At 41.4% G+C, this 11,796-nt stretch overlaps 1 non-coding gene across 1 annotated transcript; it reads left to right on the top strand.

Moving 5' to 3' along the window:
- The first annotated feature begins 4,526 nt into the window (after nt 1-4,526).
- On the top strand, nt 4,527-4,599 carry Trnak-cuu (transfer RNA lysine (anticodon CUU)). The gene has a single exon. It is a non-coding gene; the product is annotated as a tRNA-Lys (tRNA).
- The last annotated feature ends 7,197 nt before the right edge of the window (nt 4,600-11,796 follow it).

Below are 11,796 nucleotides of genomic sequence, written 5' to 3'. Positions count from 1 at the left end.
GAGGTAGGGTGCTGGGGAGGCTCTCAGGAATCCACAAGGTTGACCCCACCTTCGTCTGCTGGCAGTGGTCCAGAGGGTGCCTGGACCAGCCTAATCTATTGACCAGCAAAGCAAATAACCTAGCTGTCATCATAGAGCCTTTTTCTAGTGACTGATGGAAGCAGATACAGAGATCCATGGCCAGGCACCAGGCTGAGCTCTGGGAATCCAATTGATGAAAGAGAGGAGAGATACTGCAGGCAAGGGACATAGAGATCATGATGTGAAGACATGCAGAGATGACTGGCCACACTAGTGGAAGCCCATGAACTGTGGACTGGTGGCTATGGAGCCCCCATGGGTCTGGACTAGGCCCTCTGGATACGGAAGACAGTTGTTTGGCTCAAACTGTTTGGGGGGAACCCAGGCAGGGGATTGGGATCTGTCCCTGGCCTATGGGCAGTCTTCTAGAATCTGGTGCCTGTGGTGTGACATCTTGCACAGTCTTGGTGCAGTGGGAAGGGGTTTGGACCTGCTTAACCTCAGTATGCTGGGCTCTGCTGACTCCCCATGGGAGACCTCGATTTGGGGGATGTGGGGATGTGGGGTGGCTTGGGAAAGAGGGCTGGCGGGTGAGAGGAGGGAGGAGGGAGGAGGGGGATCTGAGGATAGTATGTGGAGTGGGTAGAAAATTTTTTAATAAAGAAAAATGAAAAAAACAAAAAACTGGATTTATTAATTCTGCTTGATTGGCTTATTACATTGGCAATGGTGATACCCAGCTGTAGATGTAACCAATCGTCTTTTTAAAATAAGAAACGCAGAGCCAATGTAAAAGAGAAAGCCGAGAGGTCAGAGCTCAGAGATAAAATCTTACCTCCTGCAGTGCTCCTAGCTTCCCCGAGAGAGGGAGGTACTTCCTGTGTCTCTGTTTAAATAATCTTTCTGTTCTGCCTTCTCATTGGTTGTAAATCCAACCACATGACTGCCTCATCACTGCCTGTAAGTACCGCCCTCCAGGTCTTAAAGGCGTATGTCTCCAATACTGGCTGTATCCCTGAACACACAGAAATCTACCTAGCTCTTTTAACCACCACGCTCTTGCTATGGCTCTAATAGCTCTGACCCCAGGGCAACTTTATTTATTAACATAAAATTAAAATCACATTTCAGTACAAATAAAATATCACCACATTTCCCCTTTTCTATTTTAATAAAAAGAAAAAAGGCAAAAGGTTATAACTAACAAAAGAAAAACTATATACAAAAGTACAATAACTATATACAATATATACAAGTAACAAATACCTAAACGATGTCTAGTCCATTTGTATTTGACAAATCAGAGAAAATAATTCTCTTATCTATCCTATTTTAGTAAGTCCAAAATGTATCTAATTCACTTTCTATCCTAATTAATCTTCAACTATAACTAACTAATCTTCAACTCCCTCAGAGACCCAAGAAGGAAATAATATTAGCTAACAAAAATAAAAACAAGAAGTGCACAAAAGCAACTTCCAAAAATTTTGTGAGTTGACAGAAACAGCCAGCTGCCTGGACAGTCACCTGAGGTTTCTCCACAGTGTTGGGGCATCATCTTCAGCCTATAGGCTTATCGTATCTGACAGACTCATTTGTGAAGTAGGTTGTACACAAGGTCAACAGTTCAACCTCACATTGGGTGAGAGCAGTCCATGTACCAGAAACACCTGAATTCCACTAGTGTCATGTCATGATTCAGGATTTTAAATTCTGGAAATTGTTGATGGTTTTTGAATTCAGCTGTCCATTCTTCTTGGCTGTGTATATATGGCTTCATCTAAGCATCCCCTTCTCCACATCCCTCTATTAAATGCCAGTCTACTATTGAGAGGCGTGAGCTTTCAGTTGCTGTTCCATTGCACAACAGAAGCCATCGGCCCACTGCCTGTTCAGCTGCCTTCGAAGAAAAAGGTACTGTACCTTTTCCAGATTGTGAAGGCGACTTCAGGGATGGTGCCATATTGTCCTGGCCTCAGAAGATGCCTTTTGATAAAGCCATAACCACACTTGTTTTGGCAGGAATTGGTAGTCCTTTGTTTCGTGTTCTGTCTGTCCATTTTTTCCCGTTGATTTGAGGATACTTTGTTGTCCAGTGGCTAACTTTTGCCACAATGAAAATTAACTCCATATGCAGTTTCTTCAATGCCCATATTTTCTCTGAAGTAGATTAGTACTGCCAGGAGCCGACATGTCTCAAAAAAAGAAAAATTTCTAAGTTATTAAAACATTTTAAATGCCATATTCTGTAGATCTCTGAAGGGTTTGAAGATGACCTGTCTAAAATACATCTGCTCAATTTTTAAAACATATCTAATATGACTACAATTTCTATTGTAATGTCTAACTACTAACTTTCATTTCTTTATATCCTAATAGTTGGTAATAATGTAAAGTATTTAAAACTAGTAATTGTCTTTTTCTTTCTTTCTTTCTTTCTTTCTTTTTTTTTTTAAAAACAAGAACCTTAAATCTAATCTCCTTTGCTTAGCCTTTTTTCTAACCCTTGACAACTTGTAACCTACCCCCCTAAATAATGAAAATTATCCCAGACCCAAAACCCATTAAAAGAACCAAAAAACCACCTGCCCCACACCACTTCTTTGGCAATGTGGGTGTCATATTTTTAAAATTGCTTTCTGCTGGGTATGGGCGAAGTTATCTTTATCCTGAAAGAAAAATTTAAGTTAATTGTCAAATTCTAGGAAAGGTAACTATATCCTTTATTATTATCCAGTCTGTGTATAAAGCCAAAGTTCAGGGTTTATCTCAAGTCCTTATTCAAGTAGTCTTTGAGACTGGATCATCTCAGTTAGTCATCTCAAAATTGCTCTGAGCACCTTGTAGTTCAAAGCTGATCTGTAGATGATGTTTGTCAGTTCAGTGATATTATTATTGTCCACGTGGAATTGTTGTTGTTGTTGTGGGGCCCCATTTTTTTCCTGGAGACTTTAGTTGATGTTAGGCCTGGCCATGATTTCCTGCAGAAAACTGATAAGAGACTCGAACACAAAGACATATATATGCAGCTAATTGAAGCCTTTTTTCTAGAATTAGTTAGTACTCTATATGACCATTCCTATCTTAACAAAGTTTAAAATGTATATGTATCTATTAATCTTGTAAATTTTGATATAAAATTTATACTTTAAGAAAAGTTTAAAGAATCAGAATAGAATCAAAGAGTTGAGATTAGTAATAGAATAGTCCCTTAATTAATTTTGCTTTTGTCCTGTCCCATAGCAGAAAATGGCTCTTTCTGGCATGATACAGGGAGTTTGCATTTTCCTTTTAACAACATGCTTGAGTTTAAAGAAGGAGAGAGCCATTCTCCAACTCCAAAGTCTGCTTTAAATTTTAATTGAACTGGGACTATTAGAAAACCAATAGTGTTAAATCTTTAGAGAAAAGCAGAAACAAACATTTAAGAAGACATAAATTTTTTTTTAGATTATATATACCCATACGTCGTTTCACTTTGTTTCCTGGGATAGATGATTTGTCCCTTTTCTTTAGTTGTCTCATTTGTCTTGTGTTCTTCAGATTCCTTAATCATCATTTTCCTAAAAGACAAAAACAAAAACCTTTCCCCAAGACTAACTTTGGGGATGTTTCCTTTTGGCAAGTTATTATCTGATTAAATGAAAAGGCATGTGTTACTGTACAAGTTAGTTTAAATTGGATGTTCATGCTGGTTGATGAACTATGATCTCCTCTAATTAAGAGGTTTCTCTTGTTCAAATCGAACCTTTATCAATTTTGATGGTACCCACAGCTTATCTTCTCCTGTAGAAACAAAAGCAAAACCTCGTCCCCAACGTAATACATACCCTGGTTTCCATTCTGAGGTCAGCACATCCTTAAAGTATATAGGCTGATTTAATTCTTTAGTTTTTTCTATTACCCAATGTCTCTCTGTAGCTGTTGTTCATTTCTCATTGGCATTCAGAAAATTCAAAGTTAATAGAGCATTATGCAGTCTATTTTTGGGGGTTTTTGTTACTACTTTTTGTTTATTTAGCATATCCTTTAGAGTTTTGTTTGACCTTTCTATAACTGATTGACCTGTAGGATTATGTGGTATACCTGTAATATGGTTTATATTGTAATAAGCAAAAAACTGTTTCATTTTAACAGAGAGAAACCTCTTAATTAGAGGAGATCATAGTTCATAGGTCTGCTTGGGCTCAGGCTGGACTGTGAGCTGCTTGCTTAAAGCCAGTGCTACAAACAGCTCAGGCCTGCCCTGCTAAACAGGGGCCCTGCCTGTAAAGCCAAGCCTTGACTCGTCTCAAGAGGGAACAAGTGGCTGGCTTTAAGCTTTAGCCGGCTACCCCTTCGCTTTCACTTTCACTTTCACTTTCACTTTTGCTTTCGCTTTCTCTCTTGCTTTCTCTCTGTCTCTCTGTTTCTCTCTCTCTCTCTCTCTCTCTCTCTCTCTCTCTCTCTCTCTCTCTCTCTCTCTGGATTCACACCTAGGACACTAGGTGGCTCTTTTGAAATTTGCCCGGCTAGCTCAGTCGGTAGAGCATGGGACTCTTAATCCCAGGGTCGTGGGTTCGAGCCCCACGTTGGGCGCCAGATGTAGATGTAACCAATCGTCTTTTTAAAATAAAAAACACAGAGCCAATGTAAAAGAAAAAGCCGAGAGGTCAGAGCTCAGAGATAAAATCTTACCTCCTACAGTGCTCCTAGCTTCCCCGAGAGAGGGAGGTACTTCCTGTGTCTCTGTTTAAATAATCTTTCTGTTCTGCCTTCTCATTGGTTGTAAATCCAACCACATGACTGCCTCATCACTGCCTGTAAGTACCGCCCTCCAGGTCTTAAAGGCGTATGTCTCCAATACTGGCTGTATCCCTGAACACACAGAAATCTACCTAGCTCTTTTAACCACCACGCTCTTGCTATGGCTCTAATAGCTCTGACCCCAGGGCAACTTTATTTATTAACATAAAATTAAAATCACATTTCAGTACAAATAAAATATCACCACACCCAGCAACTGGGGATTTAAAATTTATCATTTAAAACTTATCTATATATAGACCGTAACAGTGATTTTTGAATATTCAAATAGGATACTTTTCAGTTATGATGTTTTTATTTGCTTTGATGTTGCTATACTCTGTACTTGCGCAGGAGGACTGAATCTGTGTGAGGATGGTTGGTTATTCCAAAACACTTACCTACATGAGGATGTTACTGGTGTCTGTGGACCACTGCCATGTGTAAGCTGATCATGGTCTTTGGGTTGATAGACAGACAGTACTGGACTTACTTCTGAGTCTTTCAGTGAATAGCAGTGGATTGCTCTTAGCCACCAAGCAAGGTACCAGAAAGAGGAGACTTCACTACTTGCCAGAGAGAAAACTATTGCCCTTTAAAGTCTGTTGACACACCTTCAATGGTTTTTATTTTTCCTTTTTGTTTCGTCTAAAATAGAAAATCTTAGGAAGAAACAGCCAAGACCACTAAGTCACCCTGACTCATTGTTTTAGGTGACCTAGAGTAAGTGTTGTTTAACACTAAATTCTTTGCCCCCAAATGTTCGTGTTTAGGGTCTTTTCTTTTTGAACTTATGACCATGAGTGGAGCATGCTCAGGAAGGGGCCCTCCCCTACATCTTCTTTCCTGGATATGTATAGGTTCCCAGTGAAATCTCCATGCTTCCTCTTTACGTGAATAACGCTGCTTTGCAAACAACCCGGTGCTTTTGTTCCCAAGGAAAACTTCCTTTGTTCTTTCAGCTCACTTGTGCTTTTAAATGTTGAACTCATGCTTTTGGTGGCAGTGTTTGGTACTTCAATGATTTTCTTTTTTCAGAGTGGAGGTGGGTGAAGTGTGGGAAGAGGTCTATATGGAAGATCACCAGCATGGTTGACAGGTTCAGGGGCCATGTTTTCTATAGTAACAAGTGAAGACACACTCAGAGATGTCAATACTAAAATTATCTGCTCTGATATAATTTATTTCACAGATAACCTTAATGAAAGATTACATGATTGGTTTATCAACGTACTTAAATTCATTTGTTCAAGCTGGGCGGTGGTGGCACACGCCTTTAATCCCAGCACTCGGGAGGCAGAGGCAGGCGGATCTCTGTGAGTTCGAGGCCAGCCTGGTCTACCAAGTGAGTTCCAGGAAAGGCCCAAAGCTACACAGAGAAACCCTGTCTCGAAAAAATTAAAAAAAAAAATTCATTTGTTCAGAAAGAAGTATATTAAAATATCCCTTCTATAAATTGCATGCCCCTATTAATGGCTCTGACTCACCGTGCAGGATCCGGGCCATCCTCTAATTCATGTTCCTTCTGCCTCAGCCTACCCAGTGCTGGGATGTCACACACCAACCACTGCACTCTGCTTCAGCTCTGAGTTCTTCCTGCACGAGCTTCTGCAGTTTTTTACTTTGATAATTGCAGAGGATATTTATGTAGGTTATTTTGGCAAATAAGTTGGAAATAGGCACCTTTTGAAAAATCTGACAAAGAGACAATCTGATTATCACTGCCCTGTACAAAAATAACATGCAACAGCCTGTGGGGGCCGCAACTCCCTTAATGAATTTACTCAAATCCTATTTGGGATTAGGTGGTATTATTGGGTGTTAATCCCATTTTAGACAAGATAAAATTCTATATACAGTATGCTTTGTGAATTTTGACTTTGGTATTAAGGTTAAAGATCTGAAAGCCTATACTATCAGCTGCTTTTCTTATATTTGGGTTCAAAAATGGCAGAATCCTAGTTGCATAATTTAATAACTCCACAACCATGGGCTAATTCCTTAATTATGATTTTGTTTTCTTCATCTCTAAGGATAGCAATCTTCTGTTCATAAGACTTCAATGAAGGTTAAGGGAGATCTTGCACAAAAGCATTCAAAATCACCTAAGGATGATGATGATTAGAGATGGTGCCTATAATCCCAGCACTCGGGAAGTTGAGGTGGGGAGGCTTGCTGCAACTGAGATACACAGTGAGTTCCAGATAAGCGTGGGCTACAGTGTGTAAGACCCTGTTTCCACAAACAACTCTCTCAGGGCTCACTTTGTCTCAATCAGTTGTTGCTGCTTTAAATTGAAGGTAAATAGCTTGCTGAAAAGTAAGCTTTGGCTAAAGGAAAAACATCCCGGAGGGCTATGTGTGAACATGGGATTTATTTCTCAGCCCTTTTTGCTGAGAATGTTCTTGGACTAGGAGGAAAACTGATCGTCTTCTCCCTCCTGCTGCCCACAGAGCAGCTTTTTCACCGTGTGCCTGGTCCCCCCGGATTCAGAATGCCTTCTGTATATTCCGCAAGAACGGTCACTTAGCTTCCCAGTAGCTTCAGGTATGGAAGAAGGGTTGATAGTCAGCTAAGGGAGGAGAAATAGGGCAGTCCCTGCTTTCTCAGAAGCTCTGTTCTCCTCTCAGCTCTGGTATGGAACTCTTTCTGGACATGTACTCATCAGTCTGCAGAAATACATGCTTGCTCTTGTTGGAGGAAGGAAGACTATTCTCTCCCTCTGCCACAGTTCTTAACTGGGATTCTCTTTAACAAAAGATCATGTATGCAAGGGAGCCACTGTAGAAATGAGAAATCTGATGAGCTCACCTGAGAGATTGAAACTTCACACCGTAATTTAAGGAAACATGGAAGGAAGTATGCGGTGAAGGACCGGTTAGGACAAGGTAAGATGAACACAGTCAGCAGGGTTAAGATTTGCTCTGTAGTGCTCAGTCTATGCCTTCTCCACTCACTGGCTGTCTAGAGATAGTTTCCTTCTACTGGTAGGGAGGGGAGGGGAGGGGAGGTGGCCTTATAAAGGCATATTTCCTTTACAGATGTAAATTTTTTTTCACAAAAGGATAACATACCTTGTTTACAAATTTCTCCTGAGTTGGAGAGAAAAGAAAAATGCAGCTGTGTCCTGGCATTCTCCTTCCTCTGCAACCTGATGATGATCTACTGAGAAGTGAGCAAGCAACCTCAGGTCCCTGCTGCTAAGAGGAGCTCTCACCATCATGCCTTCCTGTCACAAGGATGAACCCTGAGTCAAAACAAATGCTTCCTCCCTTGAACCTTTTCTCCCATGCCTACAATGTCTAAAGAACAACAGTAACAAAAATACTTGTGTTGTAGAATACTATTTTAAGATGTGTTCCATTTGTTTATGCTATGTGAAACTCTGTGAAGCTGTGTTACTTTGCCCGTCTAAACACCTGATGGTCTAATAAAGAGCTGAACGGCCAATAGAGAAGCAGGAAAAAGGATAGGCGGGCTGGCAGGCAGAGAGAAGAAATAGAAGGAGAAATCTAGGAGGAAAAGAAGAAAGAGCAAGAGAACAAGGAGAGGATCATGCCAGGGGCCAGCCATGGAGTAAGAAAGTAAGATATACAGAAATAGAGAAAGGTAAAAGCTGACAGGCAACAATTAAAGGGATAATTTAAAGTTAAGAAAAGCTGGCAAGAAACAAGCCAAGCTAAGGCCAGGCATTTATAGTTGAGAATAAGCCTCCATTAAAAATTTATTTGGGAGCTGGGTGGTGAGGCCCCAGAAGAGCCAAAAGACCAAAGACCAAAAGAGTAAAAAGACCAAACAACAGCATATTCAAAAACTCATTATGCCAATAAGGCACATATGGCATGGCATGTCTGGTCTCTTAGCATATCTAGGGAGTCCATTCAAGTCTACTTCCAAGGCTCTTCTATGAGATGCTCTTCTCTCCACTCCCTTTGGGCAGAGGCAATAAAGAGAAGGTTCACAGCACACATGTGGTATGACATTTTTAGACCTAAGGTCACCCCCTCCCCTTCCTGCATTGTTTATATAGCAGTTTTATAAAGGATATTTTTCTTTTTTCCTCACCCTAAATGACATACTTAACAAAGCCTTGCCTGAAAAAAAAAAAGTCTTTTTGTTACTCTTGTTTGTGATGAAAATACAAAGCAACTTTGAAGAGAGACTGTACTCATAACCACCACCCACTGCCAGCCCTGTGTGACTCTGGAGATTCTGTGAAATATTGGATGCCACGCTCTCTTCAATCAGCTTTGGGCCCCATGCTTAGTTTAATCGGTCCAGCTTAAGCTAATGTTCCTGCAGGGAGGCAGTGATAAACAAGAATTCTTTGTTGTATGAGTCTTAAAGGAAAGTTGTTTACCCTTTCAGCTAAATAACTGCAACACTTGTGGTTTGTTTATTTTGTAGTGAGACTCCCAATTTCCAACATCCTTCCCAGTTCTCTGGTCTCTCCCTTTGCATCCCTGTTTCATTTAAAAACAGGGTAGGATGCTTAACAAAAATCCATAGCCCTCTGTACCATTTGCTGCTTAGAATTAAAATTGGTTAGAAAGAAAAACAAAAGCAGCAAACCCATTTATGCTTTGCTTTGTTTTGTTTTCGTGTTTGTTTAGGTGTGTGAGCGTCCCTTTCAGTCTCCTCCCACATCTCTCCGGAGGCTCTCCTCACTGTTGATATATATATTTACATGTAGGTTCCCGGCCAACTCAGTGAGTGTCATGACCTAACTGAAAAGCAGCTTTGGAGACTTATTTCCTCTGGGGTCCCATCAGACTAAAAGTACACAAGGAGCCAGCAGCTCAATAGCTCCTGTTCACATCCGTACCGGACAGCAGCCATGACTTTCCCAGGCTTTGAAGTGTGCTTTTGTGTGTGCAAAATCAGCTAGCTTTCTGGTGACTCGGTTCTACTCGGTGGTGCCATGTTCAGAAAAGCAGCGGTAGGACTCCAGAAGCGCCAGCAGTGGGGGGCTTCTCAGTGTGGGACGAAGCGACTTTCCAGTCGCCTCCATAGGCAGCTTTTCCTGCTGCAAAACTCTCTGTTCAAGAACGAGGCCACAGAGCCGCCTCTCTGTCCTCTACTGACTCTCCCATGCCTCCATGTAAGTAATTGGATGTTTTAAACTCAAATGTAAGTGATTTCCCGAGATGCTCTCTGGAGGCTCACAGAGGCTCGGAGCCGGCAGGGAAGCAATGAAAACCACTCTTAAAGGAAGATAAAAATGAAACAAATAGAGGTAGAAGGCTTCTCCGTGGGCGCCGCCTTTGCACAGTTCCAACTGGTGCTGCGTACCACCTCTACCTGTCGGCCACAGGCTTCTAAAAGCCCCCGAATGACTAGTTACATCTGCCCGGAGCCTCCGTACCCCCACCTGAAGCCGTCAGGCTTTGTTTTATAGGATAGAGATCGGGCCAGAGTCCAGAACATACCGGGAGAGGGCTCAGTCTTTGAAGTACATTCTGACCGCCTGTCTATAGTTTCTTTTCTTTATCTTCTCAAGCTCAGTACCTCAAATAAGCTCTCACATCGCCTGTCTTCCTCACAACACAAGATTCCAGCTCTTGCTTCCTCCCTCTGCTGCGGGTGCTGATATTACGACATGCACCACCATCCCAGCCTGCAGTTTCTGAGTTTGAATTGATCAGCAGAAGTAGAGGCATGAGGGGTTGGCTCAGCCCTAGGATCTGGGGAAAGTGGTTTTTCAATGATTAGGTCGGAGAAAACACACAGCACACATGCATTCTCCCCTCTCTTCTCTCCTTTGTCCATTCTCTGGTTTTCTTTTGTGCTACTCCTCACAAATTCACTTATTGTTTGTTATTTTGTTTCTTTGGGCCTTTTTATTATTTTGACAAGGCCTCATGTAACCCAGGTTGGCCTTGAAATCTGTCTATAGCTGAAACAGGCCTTGAATGCCTGATCCTCCTGTCTCTGCCTCCCAAGTGGTAGGATTTCAGTCAAGTTAAAAAAATTTTTGCAGCCCTGCCTCCCTCTGTCATTCAAATATGAACTGTCTCTGGATATTGACAAGGCAGCAAGATTGTTACCCAATACCCACTTGGAGACACAAAATAATGATAAAAGGAATAATTGTAATGTAACACATTTCCTTATAACAGGATGTGCTTCACTTTATGGAAACTAGAAGACATGTGTATAGAAGTGCATCCTTATCTGGTTGCCATGGTACTAAGGCAAGTTGTTCCATAAGCACCCTGGGTCTGCTCCCAGAACTGCTCTGACATCAGGGAGTCAGTCAGAGCAGAAGTCCTGTTTCCTCACAAGAATTCTCTCTCTTTCAAGTTACCAGGTAGAAATCAAACAAACCTGCTAGCTTCCCTAGACTTGGTTGGCTTAAAAATTGTTAATTGGGGGGGGGGATACAAATTAAGACTTATCAACTTTCCCAAACCTTGTGCAGATACCACCTCTGATATGTGTATGTAAACAGTTACTTAAATCATGTGGCAGGAACTCAAAGGCCACTTTTGCTGAGAACGATGACTTTTCACTTGGCTTGTAGATGTCTGATGGATGGCTAAGCATGGCAGAGGAAACATCCACTGATAAATGATTGAGCACAAGACAAAGTCTCCTGGTCTGGCTGCTCTTCTTTTGTGTGTTGGGGGTGTTTGTGCTTTTTTTTTTTTTTTTAATCATTTGTTTTGTGTTGAAAATATTTTAACCCTGACACTAAGGATTTTTCTGGGGTATTAGTTCCTAAGCCCCTCTAATTGTGACATTCTCATGGGGCCACTTGGTTAATACCAGGTGTCCAAATTCCAGCCCGAGCTCTTCAGTCAGCATCTGGAATGAGAAGAGAAGGAGAGGGAAACTGGAGAATTGTCAAGTGGCTGGATATTGAATATTTCATCTGTGTTCTTCTAAACCATCCACAGAAGAGACATAAATAATTCTTCTAGCTATTGTGGTAAGTGTCCGCAGTTGACAGATGGATATGAAAAGTCAGTTGAACTTGAGTATTTGAAA

Source organism: Peromyscus maniculatus, chromosome 17 (assembly GCF_049852395.1).
Source record: "Peromyscus maniculatus bairdii isolate BWxNUB_F1_BW_parent chromosome 17, HU_Pman_BW_mat_3.1, whole genome shotgun sequence".
NCBI lineage: Eukaryota > Metazoa > Chordata > Mammalia > Rodentia > Cricetidae > Peromyscus > Peromyscus maniculatus.
This window is presented reverse-complemented; position numbering and strand designations above follow the sequence as displayed.